Source organism: Sphaeramia orbicularis, chromosome 22 (genome assembly GCF_902148855.1).
Source record: "Sphaeramia orbicularis chromosome 22, fSphaOr1.1, whole genome shotgun sequence".
In the NCBI taxonomy this organism is placed as follows: Eukaryota; Metazoa; Chordata; class Actinopteri; order Kurtiformes; family Apogonidae; genus Sphaeramia; species Sphaeramia orbicularis.
This window is the reverse complement of record NC_043978.1, coordinates 39539512-39560910: the sequence shown is the minus strand read 5'-3', so window position 1 is coordinate 39560910 and position 21399 is coordinate 39539512. Positions and strand designations below refer to the sequence as shown.

The window sequence follows — 21399 nt, the reverse complement described above, 5'->3', positions numbered from 1 at the left end:
AATTTCCCGATCTCAATAAATATCCTCTCTCTTTTTATCTGCTCTCACCACCCCTCAGCTCTCACCTACTATCTCTGTTTCTTCCAGCGTACACTTGGATCTTCACTTCTCATCACTGTGATGCCATATGTGTCTCAATTCCAGAGCATTAAGTACGCAGACGCACAGACTCACACATGTGCATTAGCCTGACCGTTTAAGTGCTATTTGTACAGCCCAATTCAATTCACAGTGGGCAAGCAGGGAGCAGCTTCACAGCCAATTCTCCAAATGCCCCTGCTGCGTGTTTGCATGGGTGTGTACGTACGACTGTGTGCTAATGGGAGTGCAGCAGAGTTGCCAGCAAGCCCCTTCATTTGGGTTTTAATAATCTTGACAGAAAGACAAACAAAGAAGGCAAAGGGCTGATATTCAGCCAGACTGTGCAGTGGGGAATGAGTTAGTTACTGTCATTGTGTTTTCCAGTGCAGATCTGTTACTTAGATGCGAGTGAGAGAGCATTAAAAATACTGGAGAAGACAGTCAACCATGCCAATAAATGCCTAAGGCCTGACTGTGAAGTAGCTTAGATTTCACTCAACCTCTACACACTCACACTTACACACATGAATATGAATACATGTTAAGACACACATGCACAGAGGCATTTGTTTATTCCGTTGTTAGCATAAATTATTAAATGTGCCCCCGCCTGCTAATTTTCTTATGATTTTGAGGGAAAATTCAATATGAAACAACAAAATTGCATTTGTGCTATTCCCGTGGTTCAGTCTGAAAACATTACCCACTGAGAACGTGCACACACTTCCCCGCGCACACACACACATTTGTAGGTCTCCATCTTGGCAGTGAGCCCTGTCTCTGTTCCTTGACAAACTAGGAGCATAATGGATCCCACAAACCGTCAGCGCACACACATTTACAAAAAACCCACGGGAAAACACACGAGTTAGGAAGCATAATTGAGATGTTTCAGCATGAGACACAGGGAAATCACGTACAGCAGCACATATGCAAATACAGAATAACAAATCATACAAACACACACACACAACACACACACACAAAACAAAGCTATGTCAGTACAGCCATTAGTCTCCTCAGTGATGACATGGGAGCTTAATTTACAGAGGCTTTTAGTGATTATAACCATAGGAAATTGTCCAGTGAAGCTGTTAAAACTACGTGGATTGTGTGGATATGCACTGTTTTCTACAAACGTTCTTACATTAAGAGACTGTGTGGTACAAGTCTGACATTTACCAAATGTGGAACTTTTTTTTTTTCTCAGATTCTTCGTGTCGTAAGTGTATCTGCTATCCGGGTGGCACGACACCAATTTTACACATTAAGAAGTTGTACTCATCCAGTGAAAATAGTTGTGTAAGCATATATGTGGCTCTGTAGAGGCTTTGGAAAGCCTGCAGAATTAACCCCGGTGATGTCTTCTGGATTATCTGTGCTAGGGCTTGTCGAGACTAAATGGATGTGGAACAGACTGATACTGGTGAAGTGTGAACTGGCTGTCTGCAGCTTATGACTACAGGTGATCTCTTTGTTATTATTGTTTTTGGTTCAGTTTGTTTCTTTGTTTGTTAACACTCTAGCAGCAAAACTATTGGTTTAATTCATACCAAATTGGGTTTATAGATTGCCAGTGACCCAGAATAGATCTGATTACATTTTGGTAATAGTAGGTCAAAGTTCAAATTTATATGAATTATTAAAATATTTTGGTTTTCCCTTTTTTTTTTATAATGGGTGAAATTTCACATGTCTGTAGCAGCAAAACTATTGGTTGAATTCATACCAAATTGACTCTATAGATTGCCAGTGACCTTGAATAGATCTCAATACATTTTGGGAAACATTGGTCAAAGTTTACATTTTTTATGAATTTTTTTAAATCTTTTTTTTTCCCCATTTACATATAATGGGTGGAATTTCACGTGTCTGTAGCAGCAAAACTATTGGTTTCATTCCTACCAAATTTGGTTTATAGATTGCCAGTGACCCAGAATAGATGTGGTTACATTATGGGAAATGCTGTTTAAAGTTTAAATTTGTATGAATTTTTAAAACATTTTTTCTTCTCCCATGTACTTATAATGGTTGACATTGCAAATGTCTGTAAAAACATCAATTTTGTTTCAATTTACTTCAAACTTGGCACATATATAGAGGCAACTGATATGCTGACATCAGCACACACATAGACATGATGACATCAGCTGGATCGATGCCAAACTAAGCTACAATACGTGTGAGGGGCGGGTTTGTTGTGCCTGGCACCACTTGTTAATACAAGCTTTCTTTAAACGCAAACCTGTAAAAGAACTGTCCCAGGCTGCAATAGAAGTCAGCTGTGATGCTGTGATTTTATTTTGTTTGTTTATTTTCATAGCTATGTAGTTGTGTTGTAACTAGAAAGGATTCAATTCTATTTTAACTGGATGCAACAGCTTTACAACAGGGAAATGTGTGGTACAACAGTATAAATGTTCTGTAAGACATGTGCTGTTTGTTCAGGATACAACATGACTGTTTATTCCAGCATAATAATAATAATAATTCTGATAAGCTTTTCAAATTTATGCAGCAGTGCTAGAGGTATCTGAAAGTACAGAAGTGAATGTAATTCAGTTTTCAGAATTAATCAGTAAGGACAGTTTCATACAAGATGCCAGTTCCCATGAAACATCTCGTAATAGCTTTGTTATCACGTTTTTCCACGTTTCACTTCTCACTGCAACTTCTTACAGTCAGATTTCCTGCTCTTTGTCCGAGGAAGGTGTTTGCTGAGCACTGTGTTCTTTTCCAGCAAAGTCGTGCCTCACTTCCATTCACAGTTACACACATCCACCCCACAGATTTCTTCTGACCTTCCCGCCCGTGCAATGAGATTTTCCCATAAATTTGCGAGGGAAATGTCTTCCGCTCAGGCTTCTTAACAGCAATTTTGTTCTTACCAGTTAAGACTTCTTTAAGCTGCAGACTGAGGATTTTAAAATGTTACTAAGTCCCTGAATAGACCCACATCCGACTCATAAAGGTACTCAAAAGAACTTAAAATGCAAACATATTAAAATCATAAAGGGGAAAACTATTTCTCATTTTCCTGAAGACTCCCTTTTCCCCTTTCATGGACCCCTGGGTGGTCCTAGATGCTGATTTTGTCTTTTACTGATTTAGGTCACCACTCCCCACTAGGCCTGTCACAGTTATTACATAATGACCATGATTATTTGAGCTGACTGCACTCTTTTTGCATAGTTGTTAGCACTCTTTCCATTGATCTGTATAGAAAAAGCCAGACGAAACTGACACACATCATATTTCTGTCACCATTTCTATGTTTCCCTGGGTTTGAGTGTCATTGCATCTCCTTTTTCTGCCATAGTTGCTTTGCTATTATAACTGAATTCATATATACCCTGTCAGTTTTGGTTCATAAAACTTTGAGAAGTGTTCACATGACCCACGGTCTCATCGTCGCGAACTTCCTTTGCTAGAGGTCATGCCCCCTCCTTTCATCATCTTCCCCGTCTCTCTACATTATCTCTAAAAAACATGAAAAAAGAAAACCGAAAAGCAAATAGTCTAAAGCTTAATGCAAATAGGCCAATAGCTCCTAGGCGTCTGTTATACATTTGTATGAGATTAGAATAATTTCAGTGTATATGCACATGATCAAGAATATATACAGCATATGGCCACTGACAGGTGAAGAGGTCCTGATGTTGATTATCCTACTTCAGGGGCACGTTTCTTGAGGTGGGGATATATTAGGCACTAAGTGTACATTTACTTCTTGATGTACTGGAAGCGGCAAAATGGGCAGTGTAAGGATCTGGGCCACACTGTGATGAAGATGATGATGATGGGGACTGGATCAGATCATCTCTACTAAGCCTGTAACGGTACACGTACCGAACTCAACCGTTTCGGTACACACCTGTTCGGTTCGGTACACAGCTGTATTGAAACGGCACAGTATGATGAGAAAAAGAAAAAGGAATGAAGGACGTTGTTTGATGTGGAACTTTAAATCTGCACAAGTTCCACACGGACATATTGAAGGACGCGCACACTGACCCAAAATACGAAATAACAGATGATATAAGGTAAAAAAACAAAACAACAAATATGACGTGAACCTGGAAGGAAGAGACTAAAGACCCTCTGCCATCATTACAGTCCTGTTTGGGATCAGTTCAGGTCCCGGTGAAAGACAACAACGGAGAAAGAGACGTTGATAAGATGGACATTGTTTACCGCCTATGAACTACGGTAGTTCTAAAACACTTACACTAGCTCTGTCTGTCTGTCTCTCTCTCTCTCACACATGCTGTATAACAGAGGAATAGAACCCGGAGTTAGACGTTGAAAGTATATAAAGTTTCACTTTTGTTTCACGCCAGCGTTTGTAACATTAGTTATGGACCCCCCCACCCCCACGGCTCCAACCAAAAGAATAAAAAAACATCCCCCCGACAAATCGCACCCTGCACGCACGCGCACGTACACAAAGTGGCCTAAACAGTTTATCTGTCCTAAAATAAATAATTTGGTTAATTTTTTGTTGTCAGTGTTGCTCATCAGTTTGTTTAAAGAGAATACCAGTTTGTCCTCTTGTTAATGTTGCACTTCATGTGGAATTTTTTGGGTATTTTTATGCAGAATGTGAACTGACAGAACTGTGATTTGATTTTTGTTGTTTGTTCAAAACTACCTGTCAGGGAAAAGTGCAATACTAATGTTTAAAACACGTAGTAATATTAATAATTTATTTTATTTTCTACTTGATTTATAGCAGCAGAATTATATTCCTGTTTTTCTATATTCTATTGTGTCCAAAAATTGAGGGAAAATTTTTCAAAAATTCATAAATGTATTAAAGACATTTTGAGGGGTTTTCTTTCTTCCCATACCGAACTGAAAAAAAAAACCCCGAACCATGGCTTTCAAAACCGAAAACGTACCGAACTGAAAATTTTGTGTACCGTTACAGGCCTAATCTCTACAACTGCAGAGCTCATTGGGTGGTCCTGGTCTACAGTTGTTAGTTGTTTGTTCTACCAAACGTGGTTTAAAGAATGACAATGTGGAAGTATCTTAAAGTTTTAATATCGCTGATCACTGCTGAGGATGGCTCTAAAAATTCTTCCAAATTTGGTCACTTCTGACTCCAAAAAGTCAATATGTTGAAGGCCTACAAGCTTCAAAACAGATTAGAAACCAATATGTGACCTTATGGTTCGTACGTCTACTAATTATATACAGTTTATTATGCAGTCAGAATTGTTTTGGCAGGAAAAGCAGGACCTACAGAATATTAGGCACAGTATTACAATATAGGTCCAATATTAGGTAGAATTTGGCTTGTGTCAAAGTCAGTCAGATCTGGACACTTGCCTATTTTGCTGCTTCAGATACATCAGCTGTGGGAACTAAAAGTTCGCTTACTGCCTTATATACATCCTCCCCTTCAAAAGCTGCCATTGTAATCATATGTATTACTACTTGATGTGTCAGTGATCATTATGTTACCGTTGATCGGTGTATATATAAAAATCCAGAATTTTTACCAGAGGATTTGATCTTTTTTTTTTTTTTTTTTTTAAATTCTGTAGTGGAGCACAATTATGAGAATAATAAAAGCTGAAAAATGACACTTTACAATTTTACTCTAAGACTTTTTTCCCCCTCAGTGTAAACCTACTGTACTTGTGGTTTCGTCACAACAAAAGCAGGAGTGTTATGATGACTACTCTGGAGTGATTTTAGAGGGAATGTAGGTATTTAATACATTAGTTGACTCACCATGTCGACAGCTGATATTACTCTTCTTAAACCAGATCTTACTTTTCTGGTGATTTTTTTCTCTTTTCTCTCATTGCTCATTTTAATGATTTATTGAGTTTCAATATGACTATTGCAGATATACAGGGTGGGGAAGCAAAATTTACAATATTTTGAGGCAGGGATTGAAAGACAGTGTATGACCAATTAGTTTATTGAAAGTCATGAGAATTTATTTGCCACAAGAAAATTGACATAATAGAAAATGTTTTTATTCTATGTGTCCTCCTTCTTTCTCAATAACTGCCTTCACACGCTTCCTGAAACTTGCGCAAGTGTTCCTCAAATATTCGGGTGACAACTTCTCCCATTCTTCTTTAATAGTATCTCCCAGACTTTCTCGTAATAGTTTTGCTCATAGTCATTCTCTTCTTTCCATTATAAACAGTCTTTATGGACACTCCAACTATTTTTGAAATCTCCTTTGGTGTGACGAGTGCATTCAGCAAATCACACACTCTTTGACGTTTGCTTTCCTGATTACTCATATGGGCAAAAGTTTCTGAAAAGGTATGGATAATAGTGTTAGGTATGATTATGACATCAATATATGTTTGGTTTCAAAACAATTGACGTAGTGCCTGCTGAGAAAAAAACAACTAAATGTTCATTGTAAATTTTGCTTCCCCACCCTGTACACATCACAAGACTGATATTATATATTCTGCAGCCTCTATTAAACCTTAGTTAAACCACTTTAATAGTGGTAGAGAATGTACAGAAAAACAGTTCAATCGTAAATCGTAATTATTTGTGTGACAATTAATGTGAGCTGAGATTTCACGGTGGTGACAGCCCCACTCCCCACAGATAAGGGTTAGATAAATGGAGACAGAGGAGAGCAATAAGACAGTGTGTATGTAAAGATGACAGGTGTTAGAGTTACAGGGTCGTTACCATCATAATCACCCAGTAATGACACACTGGGAGAGATGGGAGCAAAACACTCCTCTCTCTCTCTTACTGTGTATCTCTGCCTCTCTTCACCTTTCCGTTTGACCTTGCAGCAATCAATCAGTATGCAGCAGTTAGCTCACTGATTGCTAACTGTGTGTGCACAGCTCTCTTTGTCTAAAGTAGAATTACTTGGAAACGCTGTTAGGAAGTCGTGATTTTCTTGTGCGTGTCTAGAGTACTTTAGACTAAAATGTGAGACTGTGTGTCATCCCGGTACTGTTTGTGCGAGTTTGAGGAAGACATTTTGGAATTGTGCATGATGAGTCAAGAGGAAAAGTGGTTGTGACATGTGGCATGCTTGGTGGGCAGCAGCGTGACAGTACATTGCACTGAGGCAGAACGCACACACAGACACACACAGACACACACACACACACAGACACACTAAACAACCTGTCAAAGCTGCATTAGAAGCTTTTAGCACTTCTTAGCAAAGCAGTCTGCCTTAAAGACTGCAAAAAGACACATCAACAACATGCATGTGTACACACAGCAGGGAAAAGAAGCAGATTAGCAGTTGGAAAATATGTTTATCATCAGATCTGAATGCTTCTTCCTAGAATGTGTTCGCTACATTCAGCCCCAGAAAACAAAGGCTTTTTTTTTTTTTTTCTTTTTTGTTTTGTTTTTATCAGCAGTCCTTGGGCAGTATTATGAGCTGAGGTTTCTTCAGTTGGTCAGGTCTAGGTTCAGCAACAGGATGTGTCCGTACAATAAGGTCAGATAAACCTGAATATACTGAATAACCAGGTTTGAAACAATGCCGTGGTGAATGTGTGATCAATCAAAGAAAGCTAAATGTTGTGCCATGAAATATTAGAGTACTGTAGTTGTTGGCTGGTTGTGTATATCATCTGGTTTTCCAGGAGAATGGCAGTATTCACTGGGTTACTGAAGAACCCTTTTATAGTCTGTGCTGTATTCTTAAACCAAAACAGCAGCATTATGTCATTATTACTTTATCTTTTGTTGACCGCATGTCATGCAGACTCGTCTCTCCTGTTGATCAAATACTTACTTAATTTTTTATTTATTTATTTATTTTTTTACAGTGTTTGGGAACAGTAAACATAACTTGAGAAGTGAATACACAGTAAATATTGAGTCATAATGATGATTACAGTAGTTTCCTGAATTTGCTGTACTGATTGCCTTAATTAAGACAATACTTATGTGCTTTTTTTTGTTCTCACACACACACACACGCACATTTATATATTAGACTGGAGTTTTATAATGCACTGACATATGCAGTGATAGAAGGTTTGGGCCATTCATACTATTTTATAGAATCTATTCTACTCGTCTACATTTATTTTTCATGTCATTACTCACAGAGAAGTTCAGGTTCTGAAGGTGAAACTTTAAAGGGCAGCAGTGTTAGAATTCACTTGACTTATATTTGATTTAGGTAAGTAACAGTTTTAGCAGAAGTGCTGTATGTCCAAAAATGTGTCATATTTATCCTTGTTAATAATCTTGGTTAACTGTCACCTATTAGTGGAGCAAGTTGAGGCAAACGTCGAAGTTTTCAACCAATTCATAGTTTGTAGTTTAGTAGAAAAATTTGCTGCTGAACAATGTGTCTTTCAAAACATGCTCAAGGTTTCTCGTTAACACATTGCTTCTTTGTACATTCTGCACAATGATCCATATTGTCTGTGTTAATTACAGTCTATCCTATCAGGAATTAAAAAGGTTTGCCGAGGACTTGCTTTGTCTATATTGGCTCAACTGTGAATAAGACAACGGTTTACAATTACAAGCATACAAATAAGACACTGTAGCTCATAAGGAAAGGAGAAGCAGTAGTATTAACATCACTACTGGAGTCAGGAGTGGAAGGTAGCTCTACAGATAAAAGGTCAGACACTGGGACGTAAAGTGAGATGTAATGGAGCTGTAGGATCTTTTGAGAATATTAGCTTACATGTGTATCAGGCGAAAAATCAAGACCATTTGGGCGTGTGCATAAATGTTTGTCTGCGCAATCAATCAATTTTAAACTGAAATCGGATTTTTTAATTAGGATAGTTTTTAGATAAGGGAAATCGTCAAATTGATTTCATCGCTCTCGTCTCTCCAGGCCGCGCCCCTGCTGGCCACCGTAGGCTCCTCCTCCTATCAGTGAGAGCGGTCTTTCACAGAAGTCCGTGTAATGACCACAGACCTTAAATCTGTGATGGGCCTGCAGTGATACGAATGTAAGCCGTGGTCCACGCACGGCTCCCCCAATTCAAATATAACTGCACCTTACGTGGTCCCGTACGAATCCATACTCTACCATCTTCTTCCGATTCGGGTCTGGTTCACGGGGGCAGCAGTCTCAGCAGAGTAGCCCACACGGCCCACTCTCCAGCCACATCCACCAGCTCCAGGGGAATCCCGAGGCGTTCCCTAGCCAGCCCAGAGATATAATCCCTCCAGCGTGTCCTGGGTCGGCCTCTTCCACGCACGGATCCCCCAATTTAAATATAACCACACGGGGATCACTCATATTATGTGGTCCAGGCACACATGTATGACTGATGCCTGTCACTGACTTACACTGGTATCACTTCTGTGGGCCCATCATACGATACCATCATACAGGGGTTGGACAAAATAATGGAAACACCTTCACCTCAAGATGATAATGCCCCAATCCATACAGCTAGAATTGTTAAAGAATGGCATGAGGAACATTCTAATGAAGTTGAGCATCTCGTATGGCCGGCACAGTCCCCAGACCTCAACATTATTGAGCATTTATGGTCAGTTTTAGAGATTCAAGTAAGACGTCGATTTCCACCGCCATCGTCTCTAAAAGAGTTGGAGGGTATTCTAACTGAAGAATGGCTTAAAATTCCTTTGGAAACAATTCACAAGTTGTATGAATCAATACCTCGGAGAATTCAGGCTGTAATTGCCGCAAAAGGCGGACCTACACCATACTAAATTATATTTTGTTGATTTTTTAAGGTGTTTCCATTATTTTGTCCAACCCCTGTAGATCTGAGGTAGGGAGCAGTGCGTTACATTGCGGGCTGCTCACGAAAACGACATGCCGACTTCTGTTATCTTTTATAGTTGTACCCAAAAACTGAAAATCGAGTTTTTAGAGGAAAAAAATCTGGATTTTATTTTTGGCCAAAATCATGCAGCACTAGTGTGGGAGAATGCTTGTCAGCAGTGAGTGATTGTCTTTATGCCTCAGTAAAAAAAGAGGGCAAGACTGTGGAACCTAGCATGTGTGTGTGTTATTGTGTGAGCTCATTTATTCAAGAAAGATCTGCCCTCCAGGACTAAAGCACAGAAACACTGTTTGATGTTCTGTTTTGGCATATAGACAGTGGTTAGTTGAGAGTCTGACAAAGACAGACCCAGCTCTCTTTCTTACATCTTCCTCTACAAAGCTTGTGCTTATGTTTGGAGCATAATCACTGAAGGAACGTTCAAATATCTATGAAATACTGTGTAATTATGCTGCAATTTTTCCACACAACATGGATGAATATGAACTATGAGGTTGTGTTGGACCTACTGGTTTGAGGGTGCATTGGGAGTTTGTGATATGAGAGTGGGCTCAAAATAGCAATTAGCTGTACAGCATAACGTGCATGAACTGAACTCTCAATTAGAAGTAGTTAACATCATTTATTATCCCCATAAAACTTAGTGCAGGTGCAAGCACACAGTGTATGTGCAGTGGAGAATATATGTTTATTTATCTCTGTATAAAGTATGTGTGTGTTTTTGTTTTTGTTTTTTTTCATTTGTAGCACTCATATATCATCTGTGGGTTGACATAGCTAAAGATACTGCTCTGATTAATCGCATACACAAACAAAAAAAACAAAAAACAAAAACTACCCATGCTCACACTCCAATGCACTGGCACAATGTAATTCAAGGTTATGGTCCAGTTGTCTTTGCCTTTGAGTATGTCAGAAGGTGACATTGTTTTGGCAGCAGGAGGGAGTTTGCAGCTCAGAATCTTTGTGTATGTTTGTGCATGAATGCAGGTGTTTACTGTGTGTCAAGTGGAGAAAGTCCCAGGTATTTGAGGCAAATAAGAAAATCTCAAAATAAACTTAAAGGGGTCTTATTTTGCTAAACGCACTTTTATTAGTCTTTGGTATTTATTTGTGTATTTGGACTCTAATAGTTCCAAAAGTTTGAATTTGAACCTTATCTTTATATTCATTTTGGCAAAAATTGAGTGGATTCGTACAAACCGTTTTAATTCTGTCTTAATTTGTTACGTCTATAACTAGTTCTGTCACAACATTTCCACATATAAGGTCAAGACTTCTAACGAATATTTCTCCAAGTATGACATAATTGTTTATCAGCAGCAGCAGTTGTAAATTTCAAGCCGATTACCTAAAACGTTGAGTTGTCGGTTGAATGGGACAGAGCAGCAGAGTCAACAACCTGGAGGGGGTGGGGCATGAAGTGGCTCATTTGCATTTAAAGGGCCAGCACTCAAAACCACCTTTCTGGTGTCATTACTCAGAAATAGGTTTGAAGATTCTATAGATTCAGGAGGATTCTGTTGGGTTTCTGTAAATTGGCTTAGAGTCTGGTTTTGACCAACTCTATATATAAAGTGTCATGAGATAACTTTTTGTTGTGATCTGGCGCTATATAAATAAAATTTGACTGATTGAGTGATTTGATTGGTTTTCTCCTGTAAGTCGCTTTGGAAAAAAGCGTCCGCCAAATGCATAAATGTAAATGTAAATGTAAGATGGACCTGTGGAGTTGAATTAATGAAGAATTCAGACCCAAGCATAGCATTTACAGTTTATGTAGAGCACAGGGAAATGTTTTAAAATGCATAATTCCATTTAAAAAAAAAAAAGCAAAATATCACTCATTTAAGCGTGATTGTAAGTAGAATATCTGCAGATCAATATATGTCATTTTGCACGTATTAAGGAAGCAGGGAAATTTGTGAAATCAAATTAGAAACACAGGAAGGAAAGTGTTTGAAAACCTTTGTGGACAGATGTGTTTGTTGAATAATATAAAATAAATGGGCTTATTTATGAATTGTATTTTCAGACAGAGGCACAGAGTTCAGGAACCCAAGAGACTTAAAAAGAGTAACATAGAATATTTAGGGCCGTGGACAGAAGAAGACAAATATCCTAAAGTGCTTTAGAGAGAAACAGGGACGTGATGACCTATTTTAAAAAGAAAGCATTCTGTCACTTGTGTGTGATTTCTGCTGCTTAAAAACAGGGAAGCAGCTTCCATTGAAGCTACTTTGACAAATCACAGTAAAGTGGAGGAGGCAACGATAAGAGAACAGCAAAATGGGATTTAAAAATCCTAATGATCAAAAAACCTGCTGCACTGAAGGATGTCGCCGTGGCTTAAACCTCTGAATGTTAGCGCCAGATAACCCTTTTGAGAATACCGCCCATATTTTACATTTTCATCTCTGAAAGCAAGGTTTTCCAGAGGAGTGGCTGGCTGTCACAGTAAAGATGCAGAGTCATACATCAAGAAAACAAGAATGTCAGTGCATCTTTCACTAAGCGGCTCACTATCACCGGCTTCTCAGTGGGCATCTTGTTTCAAACATTGTGTGTTAGTGCATTACAGGATTAAAAGATACATAGAGGTTTTTCAAGGTCTGGTTTAGAATCATGTATTCACTTTGCTAAACTCTGAAAATAAAATGTAAAACTTTAAATGTTGTGAATTTTCTAAGCAGTATTCAAATAAGGATCATCCCCATAAAAAGGTCGAGGATTCTTATCATCACATACACAATGACTTTAATCATTACACATGTACTAAATCAGACTCTTGACTCTTAAAGACCTACTAGTGTTTTTTTTTTTTTCTCCACATTCATAAGTGAATTGTCACTGATTATTATATTATCATTTGGTATTTTTCTGTGAAAATCTGCTTTTTTCCTAAATCTTATTTACTGATCATGTAGATGTTCAAGAAAGATCATCCTTACAAAATTAAGAAAGCTGAAGAAAAAGTGATATTTTCATCAGAATATATAATTAATGAATGTAAAAAGTGTCTACAACCACTGTCATTTGTCAAGTCACATGTTTTTTTTTTTTCCGGTGAATCAGTGGTGAGGAGATCATGTTTCTACATTCACTAAAAAGACATAAGCTATCTGATGCCACTGATTATTTAAATGTATTGATAAGATTAGTGGGTCCAAAGCTATTAAACATTGTAAGTCTTTGAGAGCAAAGATAAGAGAGACTTATGAGTATTTTATTAGAAGTACGTGTTATGTGGAAGAAATCCTGCATATATTTGCAGCGGCTGCATTTGAATGTTATGGATCCCGTTGCGACTCCTCAAATATTATCTTTAATATTGACAAGCCAGTCATAATGGTTTTTACCCCTCGGCCAAAATAGCTGGAGGGATATTGTAATAGTTTTGTTGTCTGTCTGTCCATTCAATGATGTAATCGCATTATCTGAAGAACGGATTAAGATATGTGCACCAAATTTATACTGTGGATGCATCTTGGCATGGAGCAAAAGCCTATTGAAAATAGGTGACCTTGACCTATTTTTTCAAGGTCAAATGGCCTTGTGTAGTTATAATATCTGAGTACTTTCAAATATAAATATGTATGTAATATGTTTTACACAAAGACAATCTAATCTAAATTATAGGGCAGTAACTTTCAACAGAATCTTACATGATATTTGGCCGAGGAGGTATAAAAAGTGTGCAGCACATTGTTATAAAGTAACTATCAAATGTGATTTTATTGAAATGGAGTAACGAATATAGTCCCTTGGAATAAAATAAAACATTTAGTAAGTTTCCTATTTTAGTGTTTGAGCTTTATGAGATGTATTTCATGCTATCTCTTTAAATTACATCTTACATATCAGTCACATCTTACATATGATCAGATTTTACAATGTTTTTTGTTTTTTTTTTGGTAGTTGTTTCTTTCATCCTCTCTCTTGGATTTCTTCCAAAGGACATTTTCCTCCACGCAACCTAAAACACACCCTCCTACATGATCCTGAAAATATCTTTTAATCATTCAGTTGTCTTCCTTTGTGTGACCTAGTACAGTACAGTAGTTCATCACAGAAACAAGCAGGTCATAAAGAGAGCTATACAGTATAAATGCAGCTCAATAAGAGATTAGAATAAATGCATGTTTAAATATTCTCCTTAATGAGTTATAACGAGCTTGCCAGGAAGAGACTGCTATTATCAACTGTGTTCATTGCCACCCAGATCCCACAGTGATTGTTTCCAAGAAATCATTAAAAATCATTAGTTTCCACTGCTTATTTTTGCACTGAATAGAATAAAAGTAGAGCTATATCGTAGGTAGGTTTCTCTCCTTGTCCAACCAAATTTTTTGAATCACCAGCCGACACTGAAAGTGATGCACAGATACGGAGTCAGAGTTCCAAGTCAAATGCCTTTTCGGCACAAACACAGTCAGTGTCAGCTTCACAAGGCTTCAGTGTCCGCCTCGATGACAGGGCAAGACTGAGAGAAAGAAAGCAAGGTAGAGCAAAAGTAATGTCATCTCCGAAAGCTAGAGAGTTAAAGGCTACGACCTGTGTATAGCTCACAGCGGCTGACACGATGACTGTTAACAACGTAATTACATCATTGTCTGGCACACAGCCCAGTCCTGCCTAACCCAATATAATGCACCCAGCTCGGTCAAAGTGAAGTCTTACAGGAGAGACTGTTGCCTAAACCAATACTGAGCAGGACTCAGTGCTGTGCTATTGCCTCTGGCTTTGGTTTGTGATATTGTATTTATATGGTATATGTTGCTTTTGTATTGTGTCTTGACAGGGTGTCACTAGAATCTACGGATGTGTTGACTTTGCTCACTGGTAAAAGCAGAAACATGATGCCCTCTGTATTACTGGAAAGTCTGCTGTATGTGCAGCGATGATGCAATGACCTCTGTCAGATACACATTTATGCATTTGTGATTTCAAGCTTTCACATGGAATAAATCAACCCATTCAGCTGAGTAGAACATTGCCATTGTATTCTTCTGCCAACCAAGGGTAGAAATAGCTGTGGATTTCACTAGTTCACATCCTTTCATTGGATAATCATCGCAGTGATTAATGTATTTCAGATGAAACATGTTCTTTAACCTGAACTGATGAAGGGAGTACCTTCTCATTTCTTAAAGGAGTGATATTTTGCTTTTTTTTAAACGGAATTATGCATTTTAAAACCCTTCCCTGTGGTCTACATAAACTGTAAATGCTATGCTTGGGTCTGAATTCTTCATTAATTCAACTCCACAGGTCCATCTTCAACCCTATTTCTCACTAATGACTCCAGAAAGGTCGTTTTGAGCGCTGGCCCTTTAAATGCAAATGAGCCACTTCACACCCCACCCCCTCCAGGTTGTTGGCTGTGCTGCTCTGTCCCATTCAACCAACAATTGAACATTTTAGGTAATCGGCTCAAAGTTTGGACATATTTTCAGTATGGACTACAACTGCTGCTGCTGACAAACAATTATGTCGCACTCGGAGAAATGTTTGTCGGAAGTCTTGACCTTATATGTGCAAATCTCGTGACATAACTAGTCAAAAAATGTAACAAATTAAGAAGGATTTTTGCCAAAATGAATATAAAGATAGCTTTGCAGCACCTGGAGGGTTCAAATTCAAACTTTTTTTTAAGTATTAGGGTCCAAATACACAAATAAATGTATAAAAGACTAATACAGTTGGGTTTAACAAAATATGACCCCTTTTGCCCTTTAAATAAAATGATTGGACTGTGTTTCAAAAAGTCATATGGTCTGATGAGTCCAGACTGACCCTCTTCCAGAGTGATGGGTGCATCAGGGTGAGAAGAGAGGTGGGTGAAGTGTGTACAGTGTAAGCCTGTTATGTGTGTTATGATCTGGGGTGGACTCAGTTGTTCAGGTCTAGGTTCAATAAAGTTATCTGTCCATAAATTGAGGTCTGCTGAATCTGAATATACTGAATGATCAGATTTTTCAGTGTTTTTCTTTCTTCTCTGATGTCACAGCCATATTCCAAGATGACAATGCCAGGATTCATCAGGATAAAATTAAGAAGGAGTGGTTCAGGGAACATTAGATGCCATTTTCACACATGGATTGAGTCCAGACCTGAACCCCATTGACACAGGAGTTCACATCCTTACTCCTTTAGACTTTTAGGTTCATGTAATAAAAAATCTAAGAAATACATTTCAATACGTGTTATTTTGGGGCAGCCATGGCTCAGATGGGGGGCAGCCATTGCTCAGTTGGTAGAGCGGGTCATCCAATAACTGAAGGGTTGGCGGTTCGAATCCCGCTCTGTCCATGTGCTGTTTTGTCCTTGGGCGAGACACTTTACCCCCCTTGCCTCCAGTGCTGCTACTCACACTGGTGTATGATTGTGTGTGAATGTTCGGTGGTGGTCAGAGGGGCCGTAGGCGCAGATTGGCAGCCACGCTTCCGTCAGTCTGCTCCAGGGCAACTGTGGATACATATGTAGTTTACCACCACCAGAGGGAGAATGTGAGAGTGAATGAATAATGGATCCACTGTGTGCGCTTTGAGTATGTGGTCATAGAAAAGCACTATATAAATCTAATCTATTATTATCATTATCATTTTTTTAGCCCATAAAGACCCAGCACTACTTTTGTGTTAGCTCCTAAATGGAATTTTTTCAATATCTAACCTTTCTTATGTGATTTATCACCATTTATTGTAATATTATTTTCTGTATTTTGCATTTTATCAGGATAAATCATGTATTTTCCTGTATTTAATTCACTGATCATGTAGATGTTCATAAAAGCTCAGATTAAAGTTGATGGTCATTATATCAAAAACAGAGAAAACTGCAGAAAAAGTGACTTTTATAGTTAAACCTGTCACTAACTCAACATAAACCCAGTGTGTCAGTCCACTGTCACTGATCCAACTCCATGAGTTTTACTGGTGAATCAATGTTGTAGAAGATGACGGTGCATCCACAGTAACAACAGGATAACTGTATTTACATAAATTATTTACATGTATGATAGGATTAGTGGATCAATAGGTATTAAACATTTTACATCAGTAGGTCTGTGATGGGTGCTTGGCTCTTTATGGGTTAATAATGCAATTTATTTTTATGAACTTTTTCTGTATTAAGGTCCTGATATCCTTTTTATCTCTTGGTGCAGAAATGCAGAGATTATATGTGTACATTTACAGAAATGCACAGTAGCGATATTCTGGGAACTGGGTTGAATAAGCTCGTATTATAACATGTGCAGCTTTCAAACCTGTCAGGAAAATCCGACAATCATCATGTCCTCATAGTTATAGTGGCTGGTGGTCAATTCAGTAAATCACACAGTGATCAACATGTAATACCTATCATGACATTGAGGAATCCCCTGTGGATCTCAACACGCAACATTTCAGATTTAGATAAGAACAACACAAATACATCCTCATTCCCTTACAGAGTAAAGTTAGTGGAAATCATACACTGTTTGAGCTGCACTATGTTGTCAGGGAAGAGTCCTTGAAGTTTTTTTTATAATTAGATTAATCTCTCTCTGTGAAGAGAGTTTTCATGTTTGATGTGCACGTGTTGGGAAACCTCTGCTCAATAGCATGTTATAATGTGTGCATCAGTTTTAGTTTAAAGCAGGAGGTTGGATATTGGGATACTGTTCATAGATGGATACCACTCACCAGCGTCATGGTATCCAGATGGTGGGTGTTTCTTTCATGGTATTGTGTAATATGCATATACTAGGTAGTGTAGGCCTGCATTATTATGCAATATTAGTGCATGGATTAAAGAGTAATCTCTCAGAGAATGTGTCAGGGTGGGGGCTTAAAGGTGGGCCACAGCTAAGTTGAACAAATGTCAGATGAGCTCCCATTGTAAAGGATAATATTAACCGCTGGATATGCACGCGATTCACATTGAAAGCTGCTTAGCGCTGATAGATATACCTCAGAACCAGCAGACTCATAATCATTCAATTCACCGAGGACCTTGAGATGCATTCAAAAAGCACAGATATGTCATAAGGTTTGGACTTTGTTTTTTTTTATGTATAATGTGCATTGTTTATCCTCGCACATGTGCTATTTCAACACCTGAATGTATAAAAGCTTTTCCATACTGCACTCGCACAAGTCTGTTACTTCAGTATTTTTGGTCATTGATGAAGTAAATGAACATTTGTGTTACAGAGAAGTTCTCAATCAGTGTGTGGTTGTGTGCTGGACTGTGTGAACACATATACATACATACATAATGTATAAATAAATGTACTGTAAAAAGCTCATGGGGCCATGCACAGTGCTAACACTGCCACCTCATTGGGTTTAATTCCACTGTGCTGAGCCAGATAAAAAAAAAAAAAAAAAAAAAAAAAAAAAAAAAAAAAAAAAACATCGTGCACTGGAACTGAAACTGTTGCTTTTGAAAAATTACTTTAAATGAATTATGCATGAGATAAACATGAATTTAAGTGATCACTTTGAGTCATTGTTTTTTGCATATGTTATTTGGTTCCATTAAAGGTATCCTCCAAAGGATGCAGTGACCCAGGACTAACTCACAGCATTCTGTTTGTCTTTTTTCCCTGGAGTGAGCATAGCATAACTAAACATATGAGCTATATATGGATGTTAATTAGTATAGAAGCACACTCACTCTGAACGGGTCACTGATTTCACACCATATAGAACTGCAACAGACCTGGATCTACACCTTCAACAAGAACATCCATGCATATATGTAACAGCAATCTGAAACATCTAACTTTACTTTGTAAACATAAACAAATGCATCTCCTCCTTTCCCAAATGTTCACAAATCTCCAACCAGTTTATCTAAAAAGAGTGTGATTAAATGAACAAATTCTGGGGTGGATTTTTCCTTCACAGTATTTTAATATTTATAGGTCTGGTTTATGAGGCGAGATGCAAATTTGTGTGGAAAGACAGAAGCACTTTAACTGCTAATGAGACTTGTGAGTATTGATATGCATCTCAAAATCCATCAGAATGGATTCTGGGTCTATAGTTAAGTATTTTCTAATGCTCTGGGTGTAGATAAACATTTCTAACTAATGCCTAATAACTCACACATCTGGTTGGCTGCTTGCTAAATGCAGAAGTGAGTTAAGATGAAAATAATGAGTCAATATGTGGGAAATCGACCGCTCAGCTGTTCACACCAGCAATGAAATACACATCAACTGTAGAAGGAATATAATGTTTCACATGCTGGTTTTTGTCATTTTATGTATCCCTTGCTCCTAATTATTCTAAAAAGAAGGAAATTATTAAATATAAAGCCTAAGCTACCACACATACACACAAAGCCACACATAAGACTGAAAAACAAATGAAATTGAGTCTTTATAACTACACCTTTATGTGTGTGTTTGTGCTTATTTTCCAATTTTTATCTCTCTCTCTGCTCGCCATCCTTGGAACTTCTTATGCTCTCTGGTCAAAGATGCAAACTTGGCTGGAATACAGACTCTACTTCTGTCCTAGATACACACAAATGCACGTACACACAAACGCATAAACACAAACACACTGCAGCGGAATATATTCTGGCCTATTTCTCCAAAATAATGGGATATGCAGTGTGTGTCTGTGTACTTGTCTGATGTCCTTTGAAGTACACTGACATTTTTTAGAGAGATGCATAATTACGCACACACTCTCACAAACACTTAAACGGTGTGTGTGTATAAATATATGTATATGTGTGTGCTGTGCATGTGTGTAGGGGTGTGTAGTCTGACCAGTTTCATGGGGCTGTAGATCAAAGACATTTGTGTCTCTGTGGTCGACCATCCACTCCGTTCTTTCCAAGTATTTGCAGTTTTTGAAGATTCACAGTGATGATTCTGGCTCAAATACAGGGTGACACAAAAAAACGGGAACTTTTTAACAATCCAATAAAACCAAGAGTGATGGAAGAAAAATATTTTATTCACAGTAATTGAAACCTTAAAACATGCCATTTAAAAAACAATGATGGAATTTTCATTTTTTAAAAATTACTTCCTGTAGATGGCGTCCTCCTGTACAAATCCATTCTTGAAATCTGCTGTTGAGATTCCTCATTGCTGCAACATCTCAGCTGGGATACTGTGAATTTCATCCTGAATTCTCTGTTTTAACTCATCCAGAGTTCTTGGTCGAGTCGTGTACTTTACTTTTGAGATAGCCCCACGAGAAAAAATCACAAACGGACAAATCTGGCGATCTAGGGGGCCAGGGAATGTTACCGAATCTTGAGATCACACTGTTACCGAACAATTCTCACACAGCCGCCAATGGTTACTAAAATGGGGGTGTGTTTACTTGCTCAAGGTCACTGTCTCACAGTGCTGCCACTTGCTCATGTCTGCCAATACACACTTCAAAAATTCCCGTTTTTTTGGGTCACCCTGTAATTTTAAAAAAATGAAAATTCCATCATTGTTTCTTAAATGGCATGTTTTAAGGTTTCAATTACTATGAATAAAATATTTTTCTTCCATCACTCTTGGTTTTATTGGATTGTTAAAAAGTTCCCGTTTTTTTGTGTCACCCTGTATAAGAAATATCACAACAGCAACAAGAACACACCATTCATTTGCATGATTTTTCTGAAGGGTTCATTTGTTTGATTCAGATCACATATCACTCTGTCATAAATAGTATGCAGTTCTACTACGGTTGTGTTTTGCGCAGGTACAAAAATCAAATAAACAAAGCCGGATCCACTAGTGTTATATCATTCTCTCACTGTCTACTAATAGTGTTTCATCTTCTAAAAAAAAAAAAAAAAAAAGCGAAGTACCTAGAAACTACTGTACATATGTGCTCAGCGCTATTACCAGTGCTTTGTTATTCCCTTTTCGTGGACAAGCCATCTGCTTAGCCGGCCTGCGACAACGTATTCAGCCCGACATATCACAGAAATGCAACTCAATGGATTTAACAGTCTGGAACAAATAACAGTATTATTCTGAGTGGATTACACTTATGCCTGGGCCACCTGTTTCATGAAATCAAAATGACATACTCTCTGAATTAAATAAATAAGTTCAAATCAAACACATAAATAACACTTGATTTCGCTGTGGGAGATTAAGCCTACGGTGACTTAGAAAGGAATGACTGAAGACACTGAACAGCTGTCCGCCTCCCTGGCAGGTCAGCTGTCTGGATGCTTTAAAGAAGGCGATGTTTCAGTCAGGATAACCTCTTCACAGTTCGTCTGAATTGCCAGTGAATTCCCCGACTACCTGTTACAAGGACCGTGGTTGTGACCGGGCTAAAATTGCTGTCTGCAATTGCTGCTCTGATTCATCCAAGCTTCAAATGAGTCTGCAGCAATTTGAGGACCAGCAATAACCGACTCTCTGTAAAAGATATAAAGCTGTGTGGCCGAATTGTTTAGCAGTATCATCCTGTTAGATAGAAATCGGCTTTAAACTGCTCCTGGTTAACTTAGTGAGATTCATTTGTGACTCCAAAATGAATCGTGTTTTAACAACGATCCCTAAGAAAAGCTTCCAAAAACTTTGGAGATTGTGGGATGAATA

At 38.2% G+C, this 21399-nt stretch overlaps 1 protein-coding gene across 2 annotated transcripts in view; it reads left to right on the top strand.

Annotated features, from left to right (window-relative positions):
* The window catches only part of lrfn5a (leucine rich repeat and fibronectin type III domain containing 5a), a 153573-nt gene that overhangs the window by 37855 nt on the left and 94319 nt on the right, over window positions 1-21399 (top strand). Inside the window, exon 2 of one of the 2 annotated variants that reach the window (XM_030126155.1) lies at window positions 14503-14506. The exons of the other annotated variant lie outside the window; for it this stretch is intronic. The gene's annotated coding sequence lies outside the window, so the exon portion shown is untranslated. The remainder of the gene's footprint in view (window positions 1-14502; window positions 14507-21399) is intronic. 2 annotated transcript variants of the gene reach the window in all.